Consider the following 27,798-nt stretch of genomic DNA (forward strand, 5'->3'; position numbering starts at 1 on the left):
CTGTCAGAGATCAATGCCCCAATGTCACTCCCCATTGATCGATTTTTCGACTGAAATTTATATCATCAATCCGGCATGTTAAAGGTACCGAAGGGCTTGGTTTGGTGTGCAGCAGTAGCAGCATTCTATTTGCCACACTGCTTATGGGCAACCATCCAGGCAGGCAGAGTGCATGACTGAGCCTGATTGGCTGAAGCCTCTTTCCATTCTGTTTTCCCCTTCCACACCTCTGTTTCTTTCTAATTGGCCAATATTTCTCATGCTGAGACAATGCACTTTCTATTGCAGAGCTGGGTGGGAGTGCCTACTGGGAGGAGGGCAAGCAATGCATACACAATCAGGCAGAGGAGAGTAAGGGAGGAAATTACATCAGGATTGGCTTTAAAATGGAGAGTCCTAAGGATTTTTTTTTATTTATTTATTTATTTTAATGCAGGAAAATCACTAAAATCAAAACGTGGATAGTGCAATACATATGTAAGTTGAGCAAGTATTTATCTACATATGTGTTGTTTTTTCTGCGATAGTTTGGCTGACAGCTTCTCTTTAAGGCATAGGAGACGGAAATTGAAGGATTTGTGGCCACGGATCTAGACTCCCTTTCTTCCTCGCATGGTAAACTGCCCAGAAGTGAATGTAAATATGTTGCTGGCCCCATGTAATCATACACCACAGAATGAGGACATGGACGCTGCTAGAGATAGAATGATCCAGGTATTTATTGGCACAATTAAAAATGTAGAACACTGTCACAGGATAATTTACAGTCCTGGTCAGTTACTTGACCTGGCCCAGACACTTTCCAGACTCTGAAGTAATTTTGTAACTGAGAGGTAGTTCTGTCTGTGTAAAATAGTTCAACTCCAGGTGCCCACCTCACCACTGTCTGTACATAGCGCTAGCTGGCACCTGGCCAGTGCAGGGGAGCCGTTGACTTGGGGGTTCACTATCTTCAGCTTCTCATGTGAAAAAAGTCTAAATGAAGTTTGCTTTTGCTCTGTTCCTACGTCATCTGCTTATTCTTTTCTCTTGCCCGGCTCAGGCAATCTGTTTTCTTCCAGTTGAGAGCCCCTTTACCTCTAAGTAGGTGCATGGTAACAACTTCATGATCCTAACAGGATTTGCAACTGCAGTTTGCCCTTTAGGACTGGTTCACATGGGTGCTTTTCAGTGCCTGGGCTGTGACAAATGTTAACCCTATGGGATCATTCTCACTGCAGCATTTGCAATTTGCAGAAACCACAACGTGCTGCATGCAACATTTTGGGGGCAATTGGGTTGTGATTCTCGCTCTCTTGAAGGGTAATCACAAATTGTGGCAAAATCATGAAATTTTGTGCCACAAGATCACAATCGTGCTCAGTATGAACCAGCCCTCAGTCTTTTATTGCAAAATTCGCTGCTTGCACATGGTTCAGAATTTGCCTCTTCCGGCTCTCTGGGCCAAGCTCTAGAAATCATGTTGTTCCAATGATCTCCGTTCTGTAGAGAGAGCCTGTGTCCTCTTCACACATGCACAGGTAGGGGCTATGTTAAGCAGGTTTACTTTGCTAAAAGGGTGCCTTTTATTAGTAAAAGTGCTTTATGCACTTTATGTACCATTCTCACCAGCACCTCCTATGTTGTTCTACATAATGAATGACCTAACCTGTTCAGTCTTTGGAAAAACATTTCCACAGTCTTAAACCTGACCAACATTTTTGATAGATTTTTATTATTTTTAATCTATTTAATTTTTTTTAATCCACTATGTCTCATTTAAAATGTCTTGTTGTATAGAAAATATTGGATGGGTCTTTGACTGTAGCTAGGCAGTCTGGTGTAACTCCCATCATAATAATCTTAAATTGCTTACATACGCACAATATCCCCTCAATTTGTGTGTTCCGTCTGGATCAAATTTGATTCTGTGGTTGGCACTCCAGGGTCACAGTGTCATACAGAAACATTGCTGGGCAACAGGCAAATAGTCACATTCTGTGCCTATAAAGAAGGGAGGGGCGTGATGGCACTTAGAATTATGGAACGGCTTCTGTGGGCGGGTTGCTAAGGAAAACAATGGACTATGCAGTTGATTGTAGTGTACAGATCTGGAATGCTGGATCATTTAGCGTCCCCGGGGGACAGCTGTACATACGCTAGGTTCTTTGCGAAAACTACCTCGACTGGCCACCTTGGCTGAGAATAGTCTAGCTTGATCTTTAAAGAGTGCCAGAGACAATGATTTATACTTACCTGGGACTTCCTCCTCTGCTCCCTCGTCATCCTCCCAGTCCCGTTTGTTGCACTTCTGTTAGTCCCAGTAAAGTTCCACACATGCGCACAACCCCCCTGATTGCTGCATTACAGAGGCCTGGATCCGCTTGGATTGCGGACTCCACAATGTTGCAACGGAAGGGACCGAACCAACATGAAGTGAGCTAAGCAAAGTTCCTTTTTACTTTCTATGTCTCAGGTTTTTAAAATATCAATAGCATGGTTAATGGCAACTGATAAACTTGTCTTGCATTATTCTACATACACCATTCCACAGAAAGTTGGTCTTGTCAGTTTTATTACTGTACATCAGAGGCACTTTAAGGTGTACCTACCTAAATTCAATACAAAAATAAATTTAGTCTCTTGAACTTGATGGAAGGGTGTCTACCATGTGCATCTTTGAGCTTTTAAGCACTTAGTAGAGCAAGAAATGCCTGCATTGCATGATGGGAGATGACTTTTTCCTGTGTTGGGGATACTTGACGTAAAGGAGAAAGTGTGTGTGTGTGTGTGTGTGTGTGTGTGTGTGTGTGTGTGTGTTAAATCGATTGATTTCCTGTGATAGGAAAGTTAAGACTGTGAGTGTTCCTGTGTATGCGGTGGTTATTGCTCAATGATCTGTGGATGAGTGAGCAGACTGGCATTCACAAGCTCAGGGGTGTGACAAGGTAGAAAGGCCCCAGGCTCTGGCTGTTAGCAGCAGCTAATGGTGAGTTCAGATTTGCACATTCTAGCACACTACATTACGTAATCTCTCTGCTGCCTGCAGGCCTGGGATCATTTACTTTATCTGAACCCTGTAAACTGCTGATACAGCAAGATTTTATGACTGTCGTTAATGGAGCAGCAGAAGTTATAGATGCCTTGATTCTATCATGGCATTGATTTCAGAAAGCTACAGCCAGCATTTCTGTGCTAACTCCTGAGATATCATATGATATTCTTTGTACACAGTGCAAAATTTCACAGCCCAGTTCAGCCAGCAGAAAAGTACCTGTAACCCCAATAGTCTACACTTTGCTTCAGGGACATTTGTGCTCATATTTTGTGGACTTTTGAATGGTCTTTTGACTTTAAAAACGTAAAAGGACTTGCAGTTTTCATGTTGGCAATACAAAAAAAAAAACTAAAAATTGGTGCATTACTGCTACAGCATTGTCATGTCACTCATACCTCCATTTTTGTTAATTGGGTGTAACCTGTATAGTTTCATTTTGACAGCATTAGTTGTATTTGTTCCATACTATAACTCATGGGTGTTGATCAATTCTGTAAAGATTAGTGTGCTATGCAAGATTCTTTGGTGCTTCCTCTGGCAGACAGCATCCTAGGCAACTCCCTAGTTTGCATTGCCTAAAAATGTCCCTGCACTCCATTATAGTGAACTTTAAGAGCCACTCACTAATCCTCTGGTCCCCCACCGCCAGCTTGTTTCGTTTTTGCCATTTAGGCCCGTCAGGACTGGCCACGCGTACAAAGATATGCGTTGCCGCATTACCTACGCGTAGACATGCAGCAACGCGTATTTTTGTACGCGTTGCGGTACGCAATAGCGCTAATTAGTCGGAAATGCGGAAAAAGATATGCGTGGCCAGTCCTGACGGCAAAAACGAAACTAGCTGGCAGTGGGGGACCAGAGGATTAGTGAGTGGCTGCGAGGGCACAGGACTGCTGCAGGGGGCTGGTAGAAGCCCCAGGTGAGAAACTCATTTTTTTTTTCTGGCTTAAGGTTCACTTTAAAGGTGCCATATTTATTTCATTTTAATCAATACTAGTTGCCTGGTAGCCCTGCTGGTCTATTTCTCTGCAGTAGTATCTGAATAACACCAGAAACAAGCATGCAGCTAGTCTTGTCAGATCTGACTTTAAAGTCTGAAACACCTGATCTGCTGCATGCTTGTTCAGGGGCTATGGCTAATAGTATTAGGGCTTGTTTCCACTGTTGCGACGCGATTTCGCCGGCATTCCGACGCTTGTAAAAACGCATGCGGATGCGTTTCCACATGCGTTTTTACCCGCGATTTCGCATGGCAGGGTGCCATGCGAAATTAACCATTACACTGCCAGGGCAAAATAAAATTGAAAAAGGTGCGAAATCGCGGGTAAAAACGCATGTAACAAACGCATGCGTTTTTACTATTAAATACATTAGCGGCGATTCGCATGCATTCCACTCGCAGGCGAATTCGTTGGCTCTTTTGTGCGTTTTTTTACCGCTGAAAAAAACGCACCTCAACAACGCTACAGTGGAAACAGGCCCATCCACTTGCATTACATGTGCGAATCCGCATGCATTGGACGCATGCGGATTCGCGATAGTGGAAACGAGCCCTTAGAGGCAGAGGATCAGCAGGGCTGCCAGGCAACTGGTATTGCTTAAAAGGAAATAAACATGGCAGCCTCCATATACCTCTCTCTTCAGTTCCCCTTTAAAGCACTACTGTGTAGTATAGTCTTAGGGGTCTATGTATAAAGCTAGCTACTCCATAGTTTTAATGGCTTTTTAGCATATAAATCACAAAGTAATTACCATTTTCAGATGATGGTCTCATCTGTGTGATGGCACCGTAGATCTACATAGACAAATATTACTGCACTGTGCCAACTACCACATCCTGTTTGACAAGAATATATTCAGCATCATGAAAGTGCAGAAGATCAGCCCATGAACAACCTGAAAGAGCAGTGTATGAGGGACCCAGCAATGTTGCTAAGCAACAACACACTCCTCTGCTGGAGCTTGTGTACATTGCTTGGCAACAGTACAAACTTCTGATCTCCTTAGGACTTCTCAAATAAAGCCATAGCACTTTGTAAATGGGCTAACATTTTTTGTAAACCGCAGTAGGATGAGCAACAGTGTCAGGAACAGTAGCTTTGATTTTGATTTATTTTATACATTTTTTTTTTCCTTCAGAGGATTCGAAAAGCCTCAAATAGTCTCTCATTTAAAAACTTGTAAGTCCATAAATTCAAAGTAGCCCAAAGCAAATCTGATCTAAACTTTCCTTCATTTGTTTCATCCGTGCGGCCCATTGCCATCTAACCTCCAGAACTGCAAAATTTGCCTAATTTATGTTGTGGAGGCTGACATCTTGCTTTCTGCACATTCTGACATTATCTGCATCTGACACTCTCTTTCCTGTCTCCGTTCACTCATGGCTTTGCATTTTTCTGAGACAAAAATGTTTGCATTGGAAGGTGACATGTGGGATTGTGCTGGTTCAGAAGGCTGAGAACTGCAGCCAATTGCAGCAGAAAGTTGGAGTATCTGAGGAATAGGACTTCACAGAGAGAAAGTAAATGTATGTAGGAAATTGTGCTTCAGAGAGAATATACAAAAACTTTTACTAAAAAAACAAACAAACAAAAAAAAACTTCCAGAGTCTTGGGTACAATTAACCTCATTGTAAGAATTTGCAGAGAACAAGATGGCATCCCCAGGACTTAGACCAGACACTAAGAAGTGGCCACACATTGCTTGATTTTCCATAAAGCATTTACAGTAATTGATCATATTTAGTAGGCAATCAACTATAGTGAAGTAAAGCCGATAAACTAGTTGCCCACACACCACAAGCTAGATCCTATGCTATTCTTCTTTACCATCGATCCAAACTATGTTGTGTGCTCATGCTCTGTAACCAAAACTCTATTGTGTAGATAGCAATCACGTGAACATTATCCCATACTTTGACGATTGACGGGTATCTTTCATCCTGTTGGATCAAGTAAATTGGTTGATTTGACCAGATATTAGCCAATTTTTATCGAACTAGCAGAATGGAACATAATCCATTCTTTTTCGATCTGATAAAATTGATCGTACAGCAAAATCATATAATGTATGGCAACCTTAAAGTGGATCCGAGATGAACTTTTACTCGTTGCATAATTGTGTTCCTTTAAGAGACTCTGAAGCGAGAATAAATCTCGCTTCAGAGCTCATAGTTAGCAGGGGCATGTGTGCCCCTGCTAAACCGCCGATATCCCGCGGCTAAACGGGGCTCCCTGACCCCCTAAAATCCCCTCCGAGCAGCGGGGGATCTCTTCCGGATTGAGGCAGGGCTAACCGCCGCTGCCCTGCCCCACGCGCGTCTGTCAGCGCGCATCTCCGCCTCTCCCCTGCCCCTCTCAGTCTTCCTTCACTGAGAGGGGCGGGGGAGAGGCGGCGATACGCTGCTGATAGACGCGACTGGAGGCAGGGCTGCAGCCGTTAGCCCTGCCTCTAGAAACAGCAAAATCTACGACCAATTTGGTTGTTGATTTTGCTTGGGGGGGTTTGGGGGTGAAGGGACCCCCGTTTAGCCGCGGGATAGCGTGCCCCTGCTTACTATGAGCTCTGAAGCGAGAATTATTCTCGCTTCAGTGTCTTTACTATTTTTCATAGGGCATTCCTTAAGCCAAATACTTTTCTGTTTTTGTTTTAATACTCTAATTCCCTATAAACTACATAAGCCACTCCCACAGGTTTTCAGAGAGCCAAGGCACTTTTCAGACAGTAGCAAGGGCTCATGGGAGCTCAGTCTGGGCAGGAGGAGGGGGAGGTATTGCTAATCAGAGATTTCAGAGGGAGGAGGAGGGGGGGATTAGGTTTTTTTTGCTCAAGATAAAGATAAGCCTGCCTCTGTGTAATGTTTACAAACCACATGGCTGCTGTCATTGTATCACAGGAATCGTCAATCATATTCTGTTAAAGCTGTTTACAGCTAGATTTGCTGTGTAAACTATCTAAAATTTAGGTAACATATATAGACAAGTTACTTGTTATAGTTAGTTTTTCATCTCGGATCCGCTTTAACTTAGCTGGCAATGTGGTTTAGCAAACATATGTTCTTTAAATATGTAGAACTAGGGGGAGATTAGATCAAGTGAATTAAAGAGAAACCATGACCAAGAATTGAACTTCATCCCAATCAGTAGCTGATACCCCCTTTTACACAAGAAATATATTCCTTTTCACAAAATGATCATCAGGGGGCTCTGTATGGCTGATATTGTGGTGAAACCCCTCCCACAGAAAACTGTGAGGACCATGGTCCAGGCAGTTCCCTGTCTGTGAATCTCATTGCATTGTGGGAAAAAGCAGTAGCTGCTTCCAGTGACATCACCTGCCAGCAGTAAAAATGTAATTATGTGATAAATGTCAGAATGTAAATTAGGGAGAGGAAAGATTTTTACAATGAATAAACACTGACTAAATCATTTATACTTAATTATTGTAAAAATGAAGCACTTTTTTATTACGTTATTTTCACTGGAGTTCCTCTTTAAACCGTAGTACAGTTTAAGTTTAACAAACGATAAAAGAGCTAAGGCGTCATGAAAATGGAAACATTATGTAAAAAGTTGACCATTGTACTTCAGTACATTCTGAAAAAATGCCCAAATCTATTGAGGTTTGGCTGTGACTTGCTTCCTTTGTACCAGCTTTTATAGTAAATGCACTGTAAAATGTTTCATTGTGTTTCAGGCCTGGTACAGAACAAGTACAAATGGTGTCACCCCACTCCTGACACTTCTTTTTTTTCCTGGCACAGTGACTGTCTAGAGCATGTATTATTTGGTTCATCATTCTAATTGATCAGCATGAATGGGAAGGACTGTTAAGGGTGCTTTATGCCATTACATCATAATGTGAGGCTTTTCTGTAACTGTAAATGGTAGGCTGAACGGATCTGACTGAATGAATGAATAAGCATTTTATAAAGATTTGCCTCATAATGGTGGTTAAAGAGGAACTTCAGCCTAAACAAACATACTGTCATTAAGTTACATTAGTTATGTTAATTAAAATAGATAGGTAATATAATCTCTTACCCACCCTGTTTTAAAAGAACAGGCAAATGTTTGATTTCATGAGGGCAGCCATCTTTTTGGTTGAAAGCAGGTGACGGGGAGCATGAGACACAGTTCCAGCTGTCCTTTGTGCTGATCACCCCTCCCAGTTGCTAGGCAACGTGAATAACATAGAAAATCCCATCATGCTTTGCACAGCATCAGGGAAAAAAAACCCGGGCAGTTTTCTTTGATGGGTGGAGCTTAGCTAAAAATGCAGCTAAAAGTGATGCTTTGGTAAGAAAAACAAAATTCTAATGCTGTGAAACTGTTAAAGAAACACCAAGCCTTTTCAGTTCTGTTGAGTAGATTTTTAGTCCGAAGGTTCACTTTAAGGTACAAAACATTTCAGTTGCTGGGCAGGGTGTGAAGCTGCCTGTAGACATTAGACAACCTTAAAGGATGATTATTCATTGACTTAACATAGATTTTATTTTTATTGCGTGGATATTCATATTTTGTAGTGTTTTGTGTGCATGGTCTTTTTTTATTTGGTTAGATCTGCTTTGTTGAAGTGAAGTGCTTTAATGGAAACCAGAGGTGAAAATAAATTGATGAGATAAAGCATTTAAAGCATTGTATCCATCTTACGTCTCCTTAAATTATTATTTTTTTATTTATTTTTTTAGAATCCTACAGTTTTATTTTCTGTGTATCACTAACAAAAAAAAGTATGTTGTATCGTCTCTTATGACTGATACAGACTTTGTGTCCTAGAAGCTGAAATATATGAACGATTGACCCTTTTTTATCTACCCTCGGCTCTCAGAAGCTGGTCTCTGCCAGGGATTAGTTTTATAACTGTAATTCCTTATACAGGATTATTACACCTATAGCCTGACTAGGTCCTGACTGGAGAGAAGCTGTATCTTTCATATGTGATGTTTAACTCTTTTAGGTAGAAAAAGTAAATAAGCAAAGCCTAGTTATCTGTATTCTAGTCAAGTCACTTTGGGTGCACTGTTAATGGCTTTTAATGCCCATAAACATACTGAGGAGATTGCTAAAGTTGCAGCAATGCCTTTGCACTGGGGCTTCTATCTTAGGCCTGGTGCACACCAGAGGAGTTTTTCTGAGCGGTTTGAGTTTTTAAATCTGCTGCTAATGTTATCCTATGTGTCTGTGCACAATGGAGCAAGGAGGTTTTGTAAAAATCCCCATAGCCTTACATTGGGAAGAGCTTTTAGAGGTTTCAAAAGCTCTTCCCAATGTAATGCTATAGGTTTTTTTTACAAAACCTCCTTGCTCCAGTGTGCACAGACACATAGGATAACATTAGAAGCAGATTTAAAAACTCAAAACGCTCAGAAAAACTCCTCTGGTGTGCACCAGGCCATAGTCCTTATTTCTCGATGGGGGGCCGTGCCATCTCAGTGGCATGTTTTTCCGCAGAAACTTGCATTTACAACTGCATGATCTACTTTCCTGTGAACTGGAGATTTGGAGGAGCCATCCTGATTTTAACAATTCATTGGGAGGTGAATGCATCAGGCAGGTGAATGTAGGAGTGCATAGGCAAACACAAAGGGGGGGGGAGTTACAGCTGCTCAGAACCCCACCTTAGACCAGGGTCGGTGCAGTGTCTGGGGACAGGCACAAGTTGAGACACCAGAATATCTGCAGGTATCCTGCAGCTCACAGCACCGCCCCTTTCTTTCTCTGCTACAGTTGACTTTGGATGGAGTAGCAGCATGTGTACAGAGCATGGAGCAGCTCTGGTGAACTTAAGAGTCAAGTATGAGCACCACACTGTACTCTGCTGTGTGAATGCTTCACTTACCCCTTCGTTACCAATGTCAGCTGTCCTCATTATGTATATCCAAATTGCTTTTGATCGATCCCGTGGTCGGTGGGGAGCAGAACGGACATGTCAGAAATAATCGTCAGATCATATCATTCGGATGGGAAATTGCAGTGTGTATACCCAGCATGATAGCCTACCATATTATTATACTGTATCGTGCAAGGCTGAGGGAGACTTTTCGGGAATTCACCCCCCCTTCCTTTTGAAAATCCTGGGTTTTCCCCTGGAGTGGAAGGGGTCAGGACAGCAAAGCTTACATAAAGGAAGCACAGATGTCTTTCCATGCTAGAGTCACATATCTGCATTATCAATTCATCACGGTTTCCCCTGGGTCTCTGTAAGGCTGGGACCCACTAGCAGCGCTTTTACTGCACTTCCCTGGTGGTACGCAAGTGGATCCCTGGAGGGGCGGGGGGTGTCATCCCACTAGCATTGAAAACAGCATTTTGAGAGCAATACCAGTGCAGTAAAATTAGTGGCTAGAGTAGCCAAATCACGATCGCAAAGGGAATCGTGGTTAAATCACAGCATTTCTGCAATTACCTATATCACTAGTGCTTTTGATTGCCGCAGAGCACCCGAAAGGCAGCAAGGTCTTTGCTGTGAGCAGAACTACTTAATAAGGGCAAGCATTAGATTCCACAATGGTTATCTATGAAGAATACACTTTTAAAAAGTTACAGGAAGCCCTTCTCTCTACAGAGCCGTGGTTGTCGCCCCCTATGCAGGTGATGTGGGAGAGCAGCATAAAGTGATAAATATGAAAGATGAGTAGTGATTTTATTTTTTCAGCATCTATTGGTATGGATGCAAATATGGCAGCCAGCAAATCAAAGCCACTTTCTGCCTATTAGCTAGCAGCTGACTAAATAATGCTAATGGAGGCTAATTAATGAACACCTAGTAGCTTTACTTGCAAGCTGCCACTTCCGCAACCGGGGAGATGGATTGTGTGTTACAGGAATTCTCTGTGCAACCATTAGAAGTATGCTAAAGCTAGGCATATCACTGTTAGATTCCTAGCAACAGAATTCCTATTCTGTTAGATATGCTTTGCTCATTTTGGTTTGTAAAGTCTATATTTATACTTGGATAGATGACGGAGAACATGCACTGTGAGAACAGTCTCACATCTAGCGCTTTACATTGTAGGTGGTGAATCCACCCACACTTGGTGTAGGCGAGACCTGTACACAGGCCTGCTAGGTACAAATATAAAATTTCTGTGATTATAAGGAATGGCTGCAGAGCTACAGATTATGCGGAGGGAACGGAAGTATCTAACTACATCCTTTTTTGTCCCAATTCAACCTTCCCTGACAACATGAGGCTTAGAATAGTTATTGTAACTGAATGTGTTGCACTATGCATTTTCATGTGTACATTTTATGACTTATTTTATTACTATGCATTCTTTTTACTTTTCCTCCTTTGTTCAATTTCTCTCTGTGTGTGTGTGTGTGTGCGTGCGTGCGTGCGTGCGTGCGTGCGTGCGTTTATTTTTTTTAGTGAACACTTGACCTTGCTTTGATGCAAGTAAAAGATTGCTTTAATATCATTTTTGTTACATTGGTAGATACAAATGTTATTTGTTTTAACATCTTAAAGGTCTTCCGAGGCCAAATGTTCCCCCAAAAAATAAAAAAAAGTTAGATACCTGTATAACTTTGGTGGACACGGAGGACGCTGTCCGCGCCCTCCGTGCCTTTCCGCCGGGTCCCCGCCTCTGAATATCCCCCCGAATGGCTCCCGACCCCGCGGCCAGGGTCGGGCTCTGCTGCCTGTATGGCCGTTACTGCGGCTGCGCAGCTCTAGGGCCAACCCCCTGATCCACGCTACAGGAAACAGCCTGTTGCGTGGATCGGGGGGTTGGCCCTAGTGCTGCTCAGCCGCAGTAGCAGCCATGCGGAGTGCACAGCTGCGGCCAGCGCCGGCGGACATCTTTATACAGGCAGCAGAGCCCGACCCTAGCCGTGGGGTCGGGAGCCATTCGGGGGGATATTGAGAGGCGGGGACCCGGCGGAACGGCACGGAGGGTGCGGACGTCGTCCTCCGTGTCCACCAAAGTTATACGGGTATCTAACTTTTTTTATTTTTTGGGGGAACATTTGGCCTCGGAAGTCCTTTAAAATGAAACCTCTGATATCTGTACCAGATTCTTGACAGCTGCATGATGGACATTCTCTTGGAAATGGTGCTACATAGCTCCCCCTGACATTATTTACAACATAACTTAGGAACTTTTTTAATGAGAGGCTTGTTTTAAAATATTTTTGAGGTGCTCGGTTCCTTTTTAAGGTATGAAATTATGCATTTTATTTACAGATGGTAGAGTGGCCTGCATGGTTGACCAGTGTACGTCTGCAGACAAACACACAAACCTCTAAGGAAACCTTGTCCAGTAGCCTTGTGATACACCTAGTACTAGGAAAGGTTTGACAGTGAGGCAACCACTTGAAATAGGGGTTAGGTACGGGGCAGAGATGAAGTTAATGGTTTGCTCGCTTGGAAACTCCCTGGCGTTTTGATTATTTCCAGATTTAGGGTCTAAAAGCCATGCAATTTTTTTCGTAAGTTTGTAGACCCTAAAAACAAGAAGACATACCTCAGAGAGGTCTGCAGCAGCTCCTGCATGAACCTCATGCAGGCACGGGATTACCACCCTGTTCTGCGGCTTTCCGTCCCAAGCCTGACTCCGGATTACCACTAAGGAGTTTTGGATTTGGCCTAAAAATATTTTCAGTAGCAGTTTGCATGGTTTTGCTGCTATCTCGGTACAAAACGGCCACGTGCCAATCTGATTATTTTACTGTCAGTATATTTGGTAAGGCACTGCTAAGTAGTATGTTGGTATTGAGAGAGGGGTAAATTATGATCTGAAACGAAAATATAGGCTCATGCTGGCAATCCTGTGCAGGATTGTGAAGTGCTGTGAAATGCATTTGTAAGTGAATGGTGACAATTCAGGGAAAATGCTTCCAGCGTTGGTCCATTGGGAGAAGAGATGGAGGTTTAGTATCTGTATCATTTGAATAATACATGGATGCCAGGGGAATAGGATATGTAGCTGAAATAGATAGGGGAAGGTGAAAGAATGCTGCAGTGGCTCAGATTGTTAACTGAACCTTCAGAATAAGGCTCTTTATGGCTGTGGGGAACGCACATAAACTTTTAATTATTTTGAATATTTCATCACATTGGAGAAGTCAACAGAATGTGTTGTAAACAGATCACATCTGCTGAGGATGTTTAAAAAGGATCATTCTCTATTTGTGTTTTAGGTTGTCATCAGTATTATAGTGGGACTACATTATGCATGTTACTTTTACTGCATAGGGTTTCCACTTTTATTTTTATTTTTTTCTAATTTTGCAAATGATCTAACTGGATTTTAGCATCCCCTGGGTGACAGATTGTACCACATCCTATAATCTAGTTATAAAAGTGTCGGCTTATCTCTGTATTAGTGGAAAGCAGGGGAGGATAGGACCGATTCTTCCAATTTGCTGGTTTACTCACATTCTGTATCCTGTTGAAATACCAAGGGTTTTGTGTACAGTGCATCATTATGTAGAGGTACCTCTAAGCCCCTGTGTCAGTTTGAGCACATAGCCCTAATGCTGGGAATACACGGTTCGTTTTTGCCTTCGTTTAAACCTTCGTTTCGATTGTGCCTTTTGTCCTTTTCGATCCCGAAATAATCGGTCATACGGTTAATATCACCACCCACGGTTTCGTTTTTTTTTTCGATTCTGATGGTTTCGTTTTTCCAATGATCGAAGGCTGCAAAGAAACGAAACGAAAATCCCTTTTTACAGGGACGGACTAGCATAAACGAATATATAATCGATCTGAACAGCCATCAAGCCTACCAATGGCTCGATTAGATGGATAAAGAGAGATAATATCAAACATGTTCGATCACTAGTCGTTCGTTTTTGGGGTCTATTAATCGAAACTATAATGAGATTATGACTATTTTCACATACGTTTTCAACACTCGATTCGTTTACCGAACGAATCGAAGGTTTGAACGAAGGCAAAAACGAACCGTGTATTCCCAGCATTAGGCTTAAGGAAGTCAGGGGAGCCCTAATTAATGTGTAGCTGTAGAAACTGAATATAACTTTAAAGAAATTACATGATAGATAAAAGGGTATTGAGCTTTTTTTTATTTCTTTATGTGTGGGGGGTGCTGCTAGAAGCTGAATGTGCAGTGTGAAGTTTCGTCAAGAGAGAAGACCCCTTTGATGTATTTGAACAGGTCTTTGATGGTTTCAACCAATTTAAGTTATGAGCCTATAGTTCTATAGCATGAGGGGTATCAGGGACTGCTAGGGAACTTCCAAAAATAACATCCTGGCGGGTGGTAACATCTACCAAACAACTACCAATAAATATAAAGCAAAAGGAAGTACAGTTGGATAGACCACAGAGATCAAGATTTAAAAACCCAAAGGACCTGGAGAACATAAAATTGGAAAGATGGGAAAACTTGGAAAGAAATTAAGAGAATAGCAACAATTGGATCTGAGTGGATAGTCTTCACTGATGCCCTATGTTGCCTGTCGGCTGAGGCTGGTGTGCTTTCTGGTTGTTTGAGACTTGTTAAAAATGGGCCTGGCTAATACAGTAGTATACCCCACTCTATATACATACCATGAACTTCTGTATTCAATGTTAAAATACAGTGATTGAAAGTATATTAACTATGGGGAGCCCTGGAACTTAGTCTTCAAAGTAAACGTGAGCCAAAATAATCTGCAGATTTATTTACCGTCTGGCTTCCTCCAGCCCCTAGAAGCTTCTGTGTCCCTCACAGTAGTTCCGCCGTCAGCCACTTTTCTGGGTTCCCCTCCGTAGCAGCCGCCAACCTGGCCAGGTTGGCAGATTCTATGCATGTATGCACGCACACACTGCTTGTGCACGCTCCTAACCATGGGAACGCGACCTTGAGCGCCAAACTCTAGCATGCGCAGAAGCCTCTGACCGGCAGGGTCAGCTACTGCTACGGAGGGAGCACCAGAAAATTGGCTGATAGCGTAACTGCTGTGAGGGACACAGAAGCTTGTAGGGGGTTGAGGAATCCCCAGGTAAGTAAATCTGCAGATTATTATTTTGGCTCATGTATCCTTTAAGCACAGCAGAGCCCGCAAACAGTCTAAGAAGTTGGCCTTCACCACTGTATGTACGGTCAGGGATGTGTGCTGGTAGGTTGAGACTAATGTTTTTTTTTTTCTGCTAGAGGATTATAGTGAATGTAAAAAACGGGTACTCAAAAATCCTGTTGCCTACAATGCAACTACTATAAGAATAGATGAGTAAATAAGAGATGACAAAAAAGAATGTTAAATAAACATGTCACCTCCTGACAGGTGTGTAATAATACCACAGTGAAAAAAAACAGATGTCCAATAAATTATAGAACAGTTAAAAATAGTTTCAAATTAAATTGCAAAAAGTTGGCTTACCTTCAAAACTGATTTCACAATCTCCAGTTAAAGTGGACCCAAATTAAAAATACAAGATTTCAGAAATAAAATCTATTTCCTAAATTATAATAATAAATAGCAGCCTTTTTTCAGCTGCATGATGACAAATCTAAAATATTTTACAATTATTGGAGGAACCCCTCCCTACCTTTCATATTGCTGGGACAGAATCCGGCAGACTGGTGGAGGAGATAAAAAACAAAACACAGGCTGCTACTGATGTCACAGGGGAGGTGATCCAACTTGTGAGATTTCACATAGATGATGCCCCTGTGAGGGAGGGTAGCTGATGACAAACGCACCCATGATCTAAAACCTCCTACTAAGCTCAGAAGTAATGGCTGCCACCTGTATAACCCTAGTTATGAAAAGAGAAGAGTGAAAAGCATACATTGAAATGATCATAGGCTTGAAGGAGTGTTTGTTTATGTTTGTATGTGTCAGAGTGGTGCAACTAAATATTTTGAGTTAAAAAAAATGTTTGGTTTGAGTCCACTTCAACCAAAGAAATGGTTTATTTTGCACTCCAACAATGTGTTTCATGAGACCAAAATCATTTCATCAGGTCAAGAACAAGTGTCACAAAGGACTAATATTGGGAGTGTGGTCACCTCTGTCCTGATGATCTACTACCTCTTTGACGAACTGCTTTGAAATCTCTTTTGAAGGTAATTTGACCAATACATGGGTTAGGCTTCAGCTGTCTGCCATATTTTACTTTGGTCTGTGTACCCACTGAAAGGATTCCTTATGTGGGATTTACAAAAAGAGAAGGAACCGAGAGCCCAATACGGTGTAGTAAGTCGAGGCAATTGGTATAATGAAAGAGAGTAAGAATTATACTCACAAACCAGGGTTGCCTCCAGGCAACCACTGTATAGGCAGGTGAGGAGATTGGCCTGTCCCCACTCAGGACTAAGAAGTCGCTCTCTGTAGATACGAGAAGAAAGGGGTATCCCCCTCCACCAAGGGTGGATATATACTATATTATATGCTGAACAGAGGCGCCAAAAGTATTGTTTTTATTCTTTTGGCGCCTCTGTTCAGCATATAATATCCTTATGTGGGATGTATGAGTTTTTAGCGTTCTCAGCTGCCATGTAAATTTGCAGTTGTTTTTGCAGTGGACATATGGTTAAAGAGAACCAGAGACGAAGCACCCTCATGTATTTTATTACATTTATCAGTGGGAACATGACAGTAAACACCTACCCTGCTTTTAGTTTCATTGTTATCTGCTTAATTAGTCTATTAGCAGCTGTGATAAGAATCGACTGGCTCAGTCTAGGTTTGACCTGGAATCATTATAGCGGAGTCACTCTTCTGTGGAGTCTTTTCAAGCCCAAGCCTGCCACCTCCTGGCTCAAATTTCCTGCTTTGCATACTGAGAGCTCTGATGACATAGGAGGGGCTGCTGCTGCTGAGAGAGAATCTCTGAAATAGACAAGTGTGGCTGCAAGCCTGCAATATGATCTGTGTGCTCTCAGCATATACACTAATGATGACTGCAGTTTCATTCCTATGAGAGACACTTCCTACAGGCAGCTGCACATCATACCAAAATGAAAGCACATAGCCTAAATAGCAGCCTAGTCTCATATAGCCTAGACAGCACATCCAGAACAACTCATAACCCGGAAGCAGAAGGAATATGAGCTGGCGGCCATATTTGATTTTTCCTGGAGCAATAATGGATAAAAAAACACTAAAAAAAGGCACACCAGAGCGGCGAAATTATCAGGTAGAGCATTTATTCTTTACAAACTATCGACTGATGTTTATTTTGTGTGAAACTTTCATCTCTGGTTCCCTTTAAAGAGAATCTGTACTCTAATATTCTTACAATAAAAAGCATACCATTCTATTCATTATTTTCTCCTGTGCCCCTCTGTGCTGTTTCTGCCACTCTCTGCTGCAATCCTGGCTTGTAATTAACAGTTTTAGGCAGTGTTTACAAACAAACTAACCAGCTTCTAATAGGCTCAGCTAAGCATAGTGTGTGAGTCATTCACAGTGTGCAGGGGGCCTGCAGAGGGTGTGTATCGCTTCTACCAATCACAAGCAGCCCTGCACATTCCACACAATCAAGCCTTAGCCCGACAAACAGGACAGAGGAAAGATACATTGATTTATTACAGAGACAGTGCAGTTAGGAAAGACTGCAGTAAGCCAGAGCAGATTAGAACAGGCATAGGAACTTATAGGATAGAAGAACTAAGGCTGAAAAATTTGTTACAGAGTCTCTTTAAGAGTAGCTTGTAAGCCCAAGCATGCAGATTTTGTGCAGATTTGTTAATATTTAAAATGTGTACAGTATATGCTTGATTTCTGATCCTCTGGCCAGCCTGGCTGTTGGATAGTTGTTTAGAGTAGTATGGAGGTTATGGAAAGCTTGATGAAGAATAAGGTGTGGCCGCCTCTCACAGCGTTGTGACTCAGTTCTTGCTTCCACTTGCACAGGAAACAAAGGTTTGTGTACTTCAATGCAAATTTCATTGTGTTTCCTGAAAGGACATTCAGCCCTTTATTTCCTGAACCCACACGTGTGTTTGAAGCATAGATATCAAGCATGCCATAGCAAACATTTTCCTCTTTTTCTTCCCTCATTTAATCAGCTATTGAACTGGGCTGTCTTGATATGTTTGAGAAGGAACTTGTAGTCCTTTGAAATGTTTTAGATAATGTACATGAATGTGGTAAACTTTTTTTAAAGCATGCTGTAACTGCTTAGGCCTGAACAATAAATCGAATTTAAACCGAAATCACGATCACCAAGACCACAATTTTGGAATTGGGAAGTTTGAAAACCCGGTTTCAGGGCCCATTTCCACTTGTGCGGTGCGAATCGCCGCGTTAAAAATTCGCATGTGGGTGTATGCGAATTTTCGTGCGAATTCGCATGAAAATTTGCATGAACTACGCTGTATGCGAATTTAACCATGGCAGTGCCGGTGTGCATTTCCATTGATTTCCATGCGAATTCGCATGAAAATTCGCATACCAAAGCCGCAGGCGATTTCCCTATTAAATACTTTATCGTCGATTCGCATGCATTCCACTCGCAGGCGAATTCTGCGGCTCTTTTGTGCGGTTTTTCACCGCTGAAAAAAACGCACCTCAACAACGCTACAGTGGAAACAGGCCCATCCACTTGCATTACATGTGCAAATCCGCATGCGTTGGACGCATGGGGATTCGCGATAGTGGAAACGAGCCCTCAAACTCCTGGAGTGTGCGGCCCACCGCATCGGCAGTGTTGGACATACCTTCCGCACAAGTCCAACGCTGTCTGTCCTCTATCCCCATCTGCCGGCTCTTGTGCACGGCATACTTCCTGGTTCCTGTATGTTACATTACATACAGTGTGCCGTGCATTAGAGCCTTCAGGAGGCAACATTGGACTCGTACTGGAAGATATGTTAAGCACTGCTGCAGCTTGGGGGACAGATGGGGCACAGAGAGAACACTGACAGAGAGAGAGAGAGAGAGAGAGAGAGACAAAGTGGGCACAAAGAGAGACACAGAGGGTGCACAAAGAGAAACAGGGTGACAGAGAGGCACAGGGAACAAACAGGTACAGTGGGGGAACAAAGCTTGATTTGAAGAAAATCTATTTCAGATAGAAATCACTCAATTCAATGTTTTCCTAAAATCGTTCAGGCCTACTGCATGTATAGATATCTCTCTCCTTGCCCTTTTGCCCAAAGTGCATCTAAAGTCAAATAAATCCATACCAAAGATGTCTGGATACAAAGATCTGACTGGGGATGATCAATGAGATGCAAATAATTAAGTTGATACAGGATAATGCACATTTTGGATGCATATATATCTGGCTTGAAAATGGGCCAATCAGTTTAAATCATGATGGGCTTGATTGGTCTATTTTCAAGCTGCATCAATTTGCATACAACATTTATATGATTTACATGGAATTATTTGCATCTCCTTGATCATCTGTAAATCTGACCACTGCAGCTTAGTGTTCTGCTGGTATATTGCTACATACACATGCCAAACTAACATTTTTAGCAACATCTACCTCTGAGCATGTTATTGATCACCTTCCGTTGCCTGCTGGAAGCTGTTCTGTCATGCGCTGCCCCCTCCCTACAGCTCTCCTACTATGCAGTCCCACCTGCAGGATCAAACTGATTCTGGCATGTGACAGGAATATTATTGTTCACCTTTAACTAGCTGCTATAAACTATAGCGATGTCATGCTATTAGGAGTAGGGCTACTGCTTGTTAGAGAGACTTTAAACTTGACAGCCATAGACTGCATTTGCCCTCCCCCTGCCATCACAACCTCCATCCTCCATGTGTATTCCGAAATGCCAGTACAGAATAGAGCAACACTAGGGCCACAGTGGCCAAATCGCTGACAAAGGGAGGAAATTCACATTAGGTTTTTGATGTTGTACAGGGGGCAAACAGACCCTTTATCATGACTTGAAAAATTTGACTTTTGGACAAAGTCAAATTTTCAGAAAGGAAGAGGCAGGCTTGCTGCTATGTTCCCCTCCTATTATCCTTCCATTCCCTTCTCTTCCCCACCCCATTCACGCCATTTAAAATGATGAATGGGAGGGAGACAGGATGCAATTTTTGCAGCAAGCCTGCCTCTTTCGGTCTGAGGATTTAACTTTAAAGGACTTACGAGCCCAAATAAAAAAAAAAAAGCTAAGTACCTGAATTAAATTTGAATGCACGGAGGACGCCATCCGCGCCCACCGCACCGTTCTGCCGGGTTCCCACAGTTCAATAGTTCCCCCCCCCCCCCGGGACGCTCCCGACCCCACAACCCGGGTCAGTCTCTCCTGCCTCCACTAAAATGGCCGCCGGAGCTGGCCGCAGCTGCGCAGTCCGCATAGACTCGAGTGCAGCTGCGCAGCTGTAGGCCCCCCCCCCCCCGATCCACGCTACAGGCTGTCTTGCTGCATTTTCCCTCACGTTCTATCCCTGAGTTTTCCAATGTTGTTGTGTGAACCGTGGTGGTCTCCTGAGTAGAGACTGCAGAACAGCAAACACACTTGATAGATGTTCTAAGTCCCCTCTTTACAAAAATGGAATTGGTCTTCCTCTGTTTATGTTCAGTAACTTCCTGTCATGGAACACAGACTGCAGTAAAAGCCAAAAAGTTGATCATCTTAGGCAAAAATCTAACATTAGCGCTGCTGTCCCACCTCCCCTCTCAATAGAACAGAACAAATCACTTGGTTATTGCCAAACATTTGGGACTATAGTGCTCCGTTTAAAAACTGTCCCCCTAACAATCACTTAATGATCATTTGAGGGGGCAAATATTAAATGTCTGTATAAAGCTGCAGTATCCATGTGGAAAGGTTCACGCTAGGCGAACTGTACACATCCGCTTGTCTGCGTATTTCTGCTTTGTGAAGCACTGGCACGCTTCTTACCCTTGAAAGTGGCCTTTGAAGCAGCTCAGATTATTCTGTTTATGATGCCAAAAAGGGCAGCTGTGTGTCACTAGCAGATGGTGCTTTTGGTTTCCCCGCTACTAATTAAAATTATTAAAGCTCCTGCTTGCCAATGTGCTGAAGAAAGTGGAAATACATTTCATTCAATCTATGTGAGTGCATGTATGTACTGCTTTGAATTGCTGCGTTTTGGAAAACTGATCAATGGGGAGTATGATGCATTTAACGATTATACATTGCTAACATCAGTGCATGCTGCTAGTATACAGCATGCACTGATGTTGGCAATGTATAATCGCTAAATCCATTGTCACTGAAGTGTCACCAGCAGTGCTTAAACTATCTAAAGCTGCTGCATTTGATCAGTCCATTGCAATTCTGCATGTATTAGCATGAAAGTTACATCAACTCAGCATTATTAGCATCTCATCCACTATCCATGGTTTAATACAAAATTATTTGCAGAAGCCCAAATCTATCTAGATTAAAATAATAGAGATGTGCTTAATTCTATCCTCTGGGAAATTTGCTGCAGTTAAGCATTACCTAATTAGACAAAACCCTCTGACCTCTTAACTATAGTTCCCTGTTGCAACAACAAACTGCAAATTCTGTTTTTGTTAAGTGAACTATATAAGTAGGTGCAAATCAAAAACTGTCATATAAATACATTGGGTGAAGTAGGAGTGGAACTAAGGGTGCGTTCTCACATATAATTGTCGCTTAAAGAGAACCCGAGGTGTGTTTAAAGAAAGTAATCTGCATACAGAGGCTGGATCTGCCTATACAGCCCAGCCTCTGTTGCTATCCCAAACCCCACTAAGGTCCCCCTGCACTCTGCAATCCCTCATAAATCACAGCTGTGCTGTGAGGCTATGTTTACATCTGTAGTGTCAGTCTCAGCTGCTTCCCCGCCTCCTGCATAGCTTCGGTCCCTGCCCCTGTCCCTTCCCTCCAATCAGCAGGGAGGGAAGGGATGCAGGCGGGGACCGGAGTTCTGCAGGAGGCGGGGAGAGCAGCAGACTGACACTATAGAGATAAACACAGCCAGCTCTGACAAGCTGTTTGTCAGCAGCGTGGCTGTGATTTATGAGGGATTGCAGAGTGCAGGGGGACCTTAGGGGGGTTTGGGATAGCAACAGAGGCTGGGCTGTATAGGCAGATCCATCCTCTGTATGCAGGTAATATTCTTCAAACCCACCTCGGGTTTTCTTTAAAGGGAACCGGATATGATCCATTGGTTAACAGTAAAATAGGGTCCTATATGTCCCCTATTTTTTGTTATACCTGGGCCATGTGCCTTTGCTGAACTGTGCAATGCCAACAAAACTTAGACGTTTCTGTAATTAGCATTTTTAGATACGCTTGCTACTGTTGCAAAGAAAAGAGTATGGGAAAAAAATAAAAGGGACTTGCACAAACGTTTTTTTTTTTTTTAATTATTATTATTATTATTTTTTTTTTTTGCAACAGTAGCAAGCGTATCTAAAAAGGCTAATTACAGAAACTTTCCAATTTTAGATAAGACATGGACACTATAGCCAGACTGTAATAGAGAAAACACACACACACACACACACACACACACACACACACACACACACACACACACACACACACACACACACACACACACACACACACACACACACACACACACACACACACACACACACACACACACACACACACACACACACACACACACACACACACACACACACACACACACACACACACACACACACACACACACACACACACACACACCCCTCTTGAACAGTTTGTACAGTACCACAAGCCTGTTATCTAGGAGATTTTTGTTTGGGGCAATAATCTGTAAAACAGGCAGAAAATTAGCACAGAACTGGGTTAAAAGAAAAGGGCATCGCATAGAAACGTAAAGATGGAAACCAGCAGAGATATTTTTTTTTTTTTATATGTGAAGTTTCCCTTAAATCTGAAAATGAACACCAAAAACAGGATAGGTGTGTTAAATAAATACTTACTGGATGATTTATTTTACGTTCTTATGGAGTTTCATCCCACTCTAAGCAGAGTACAGGTGCCTTGTTCTGTTGTAGCAGAGGGACATGTCTGTTTCTATGTGGAAGAGACAAAGGAAAACTTTTGGCAGGGAGGGTAAAGAGGACAGTAATATGCCCGGTGGGATACCTGTACATGCACGATTCAACTGATCTTTTCAGCCTGTGTACAGGTCGTCCTACTGATGTGGCTTGCATTCCCTATAGTGATCTTGCAGAATGGATCACTGTCCCTCAAATCATTTTAATTCCTGCAAGAACTTCCCATCACACAAGCCATTTGTGTGATTGAAATTACAAATTGGGCGGCCATGTTGTTTCAGCGATCTAATGCAGATTTGATCATCGGGATCTAATCTGCCTCTGGGGAAAATTGTGTAGTATATAGCCACCTTAAAGTGAGCTGAACACCTTTTTTAGCACCCAAGGCATCTAAATGGCACATTAAAATACATGCTAACAATATGTCTCATTATTATATATTTAAAAAAATTGTATTTCACCTTTGATTTTTAGAGTTTAGCTTAGGTCTTATTAGCCTACTTCAGCATGCCTGCCCATCCACATAGATTTCAGGCAGCTAAGTACTTAAGTAAATGTTGTATTGCACTCATTGGCAAGAAGTGAACAGTGTCTTTTCATCAACAGAGGGGGTGGGTAATTAGGACAACTTCTTCAAAGAGCTTATTCAGAGGGAATATGTGAAGATTGCATCTGTGACTTCTGTAAATAAGGAAGGGGAGGGGGGATATGGCAGCTCCTATTGCTCTTACAAATCAAGCGAAAATCCAGGGAAAGAAATGTGCTTAGTTCCCTTTAAATCCCTACCTTACTATTTTCAGCCTCTTCTGTAATATTCCTCTATAATTTATATTTTAGCTGCTGATGATAAAAGGGGAACCTGCTTTTCGCCATCAAATTTGTGAATACAACTCCTTTTTACAGTCTGCTCTAACAGAAGGTTGGTTATCTAAGCAACAATTAGATTTTTACATTTTCATTCTACTTTACATAAGGAACGTGGAGAAGTTTCCTATATTACATTTACATCACAAAGTAAATATTTTATCCTAATATTGTTGAGACTGTATAAATACTGCACACTGATATGAATGTGTACAAGTCCTGTACATTGATCTTGCTAACAATCTTGTAGATACAGTTTGTAGAAAAGTTATCAGTATGCCAGAGAGGTGTACAACAGAGGGTGTCTTAGAATGGCACACTAGTGAAATAACTCGTGAGGGCTATTCTGTTCTTAACTGAACTCTAGGTAAAGAGATTAAAGTCCTTACCTGTCCAGATATAATCTTGTCAGCTGGTGACCCATCCAACCTTGCTGGGCAAGCATAGCAAGCTCATTGACTTTATAGGCCTCACTGCTGTAAAGTGATATAACCTGGTCACTGACCTACCTCTTGTCCTGATAGCAGAGGGAAAGCAGCATCTCCAGATTAATGGCTCTCTCTTTGCTGTTCTCCTTCAGCCAGCTCAAAATATTACATTTCAAAGTGCAGTGTAATAGGCTCACATGCAGACTCTTCCTCTCCCGGTCTGTAGCCTTGTAGTACAGGAAGTGAATACACTGCATATATTTATTTTGGTACTTTTATTAAGCATTATAAAAATACATTCAAGCCAAACTGTTTAATTGGGTGCCAGCTTCTCAGATATTTTAGTTTTTGGATTATACTGTTTATAAGCACTGTTTTGAGTTTTTCTGCAAAGCATATAGCAGGGTACTGTATATTTTAGTACAGTGAACCAGATAATAAGGTATGTCTTGAATTGTTATCAACCTGTGCATGAAAAAATTCTTTAAAAGTTTTTGCATGACCGAAGGTCTTCCAGACGGAAATGAGCATGTGTGTTCTCGCTGGTTAGTAAAGATTGCAGCTGTGTTGCTGATGCCCATTTTTGCCCAACATCTTCCTCGTTGTGCGGTCATAAACAGGTTTGCTGAGACAGGAAACCCTGCAGTTCATTGGTTACTGTGTGACGACTTGTATGACTTTACAAAGTGTCCTTGGAGTGAAGAGAGTGCGGTGGAAAAGGTTAATTGGGATACAGGTGTTTTCTATTTAAAGAGGTTTAGGGCTGATTTGAAATTTTCACTGTAAACCTGTTTTATGGCAACTAGAGAATACAAAATGTCATGAGTATACGTAGCTAATAGAAATAATGTGAATAACTTCCTTTACGTAATCTTAATAGCATAGTTGAAGATCGCACAATACAATTTCCCATCAAATACATGGGTTCAATCGAATATTATGGACCGGTCCAATCTGATTTCAGATCGTTTTTCTGATTGATTTTCCGATCAATTCTATACAAATTTATCAGAAAACCAGAAATCGGAAATCAGATCGGGCCTGTTGGAAATTATCGATTAGAGCTGAAATCTGACATTAAATTCCATAGTGTCATATAATGGCAGATGGGGTAGCAGATTCAATCATAGGGTAGATTCCTATGTTTCAGTGTTCTTCCTAGGCTCTTTTAGCCAGGTGCTCCACCCAGCTAGTTTTGGTGAGCACCCGGCTGTCATCGGCTCACCTCCCCCTATGCTGTAAGCAGAGTTGCACACAGAAGCACTGGCCCTGCATTCTCATCTCGCCCCACCTGGCTGGAAAAAATTCTGGGGAGAACACTGTGTTTGATCTGATCAGAGAGGGATCTATTGCTGCCATACATGTGCACACAGATTTCCACTGATTTTCAGCATGAAATCTATTGGAAATCTGTGCTGCCGCCTCTCCAAAGCAAAATGTACAGGAACTTAATTTAATTTCATTTAAAGTAGACCTGAATTCTTGCACAGGACAGAAGGTAAACACAGAGAAGTGCACCCTGTATGTATTTAGAGAGTTTAGCCTGTCTTATCCCCCCTCCTCTGTGATTAAAATTTGATATTTTAGCTGTATCTGCTCAGGACTCTACTCTGTCGAGGCAGAGCAGCTAATTTGTATACAATGGAGATTTAACAATATGTCTGCTTTCTTGAAAGCAGGAAGTAGACACACTGCATATTTATTGCAGGATTTTTATCAGCTGTAACAAGTTTTTTTTTTTGTTTTTGTTTTTTTTTCTTTGAAGGTTATGCTATTGCATATGTTTTAGAGCAGAGAGGAAGTACGGAGTTCAGGTCCACTTTAAAGTTACCATCCTAGTACCAGCTTCTGTCCTGAAGTGGTTAAGCTATTTACAACAGTTTGTAACATACAGTAGCAAGTAAAAACAAAACTATGTAATGAAAACAGAAAAATGTTTTGTAAAATGTGTGTGAGAGGTTTGTAGCTGAAGTTGTTTATAAATAAAGGATTGTCTATGCTGGTTTTTCATCTCTGTACTTATCTTGCTACTCAGAATTTCAACATATTGCTTAGTTATGGCCTTGTTTTCTGACTTCTTATTCCTGTAAAGATGTAGTTTTATTTTAATGCATGACAACAGCAAGCTTGTACAGTTTATTTAAAAATTGTCTTTTAACCCAAATAACTAAATATATTTACATTAGTTAATCAAGTTAACTAATGTTATGTTAGTGTGACAGCCTCTGCTCTTGACTTTTGGACATAACCCCCCCCCCCCCCCCTCCTTCCAAAACCAATTCCGGGTACAACCCCCCCCCTTTTACTAGGCGTAATAAATTATTCTGATTCAGGTTACAAACCTTCCCAAATGTTAACTGAGAACTTTATTTTAATAGTCCAGATTCATGCCCTTTGATTTATGTGAAGTGTATATTTTATTCATAGGCCCACCTTAGTATTTTGATAGCATTGATAGGTCTGCTTTAGATTTATAAGAAGAATTATTATATACTACAGCGTGGGCAATAATAGATGGTAGTACACCAGTGCTCTCGAATGGTGATGGCAGAAATAAGTGCGTGTGAGCGTCACTGCAGTTCATTCACCCTGGTTTATGAAAGCTTTGTCTTTATGGAAAATGTGGTAAGAATGTGTAGGAAGCACGTTCATTATGTAAACAAACTGGTTAATGATTTACCAGGATGAGGGAAAAGGTGTCTTCTATGTCATAGCCGCAGTAAAATAAGGCACATGGCTGCCAACAGACCTTAAAGTAACTCTGTGTTAAACACGGTACACACGTTAGATGTTTGTCACCTGGAACACTCTCTTTATAGACTATTTTTCTGGCGGCGAGCTCAGTACAAGACTCCGTGTTTGACTCCCTGCCAAGCAGCATGCTCTGCTCTATGGGGAGGAGATTCATCCTGGTGGGACTACATGAGAGGAGGCCATTGAGTCTTGCCCATCCATGACCCAGTTGCTGGTTGACTGGACCCATTTTGGACCACTTTTGGTAGGAATTCAACAGTGTACATAAACGCCCCACAAAACCTGACCTGCATCTTGACAGTTGGTCAGATCTTATACCTGCCCATTTTTTCTGCTTCCAAAACCTCACTTTTAATAAGTGACTGTTCACTACTGCAAGACATATCCCACTCCTTGAGAGGTGGCTTTGTTACCATGTAATCAGTGTTATTTACTTCACCTGTCAGTTGTTAATTTTCAGGATGATCTGTGTATATGGGCAACACAGTGGGGTAGTGGATAGCACTTTCCCCTTACAGCACTTTGTCTCTGGTTCAAATCCCAGCCAGGGCAGTATCTGCATAGAGTTTGTAGGTTCTCCTCGTGTCTGCATGGGTTTCTTCGGGGGACTCTGGTGTTCTCCAACATCCCAGAAACAAAGTTTATTGGCTTCTCCATAAATTGGCCCAAGACTATGATGGACATAGGATTTATGATAGGGATTAGGTTGTGAGCGCCTCTGAGGGACAGTTACGTTTCAAGACTATATACTTTGTACAGCGCTGCGCAAGATGGTGCTATATAAATACTTAATATGAGCTTGGCAGTCACTGTGACATACAGGTGAATGTA

The 27,798-nt window shown here is 42.0% G+C and overlaps 1 protein-coding gene across 5 annotated transcripts in view; it reads left to right on the plus strand.

Moving 5' to 3' along the window:
- The window catches only part of CDK17 (cyclin dependent kinase 17), a 223,351-nt gene that overhangs the window by 58,912 nt on the left and 136,641 nt on the right, over window positions 1–27,798 (plus strand). The window contains exon 1 of one of the 5 annotated variants that reach the window (XM_068276901.1): window positions 15,974–16,061. The exons of the other annotated variants lie outside the window; for them this stretch is intronic. The gene's annotated coding sequence lies outside the window, so the exon portion shown is untranslated. Of the gene's footprint in view, window positions 1–15,973; window positions 16,062–27,798 lie in introns of those variants that run through there. 5 annotated transcript variants of the gene reach the window in all.

The sequence above is a fragment of the Hyperolius riggenbachi genome, chromosome 3 (assembly GCF_040937935.1).
Source record: "Hyperolius riggenbachi isolate aHypRig1 chromosome 3, aHypRig1.pri, whole genome shotgun sequence".
Classification (NCBI taxonomy): Eukaryota; Metazoa; Chordata; class Amphibia; order Anura; family Hyperoliidae; genus Hyperolius; species Hyperolius riggenbachi.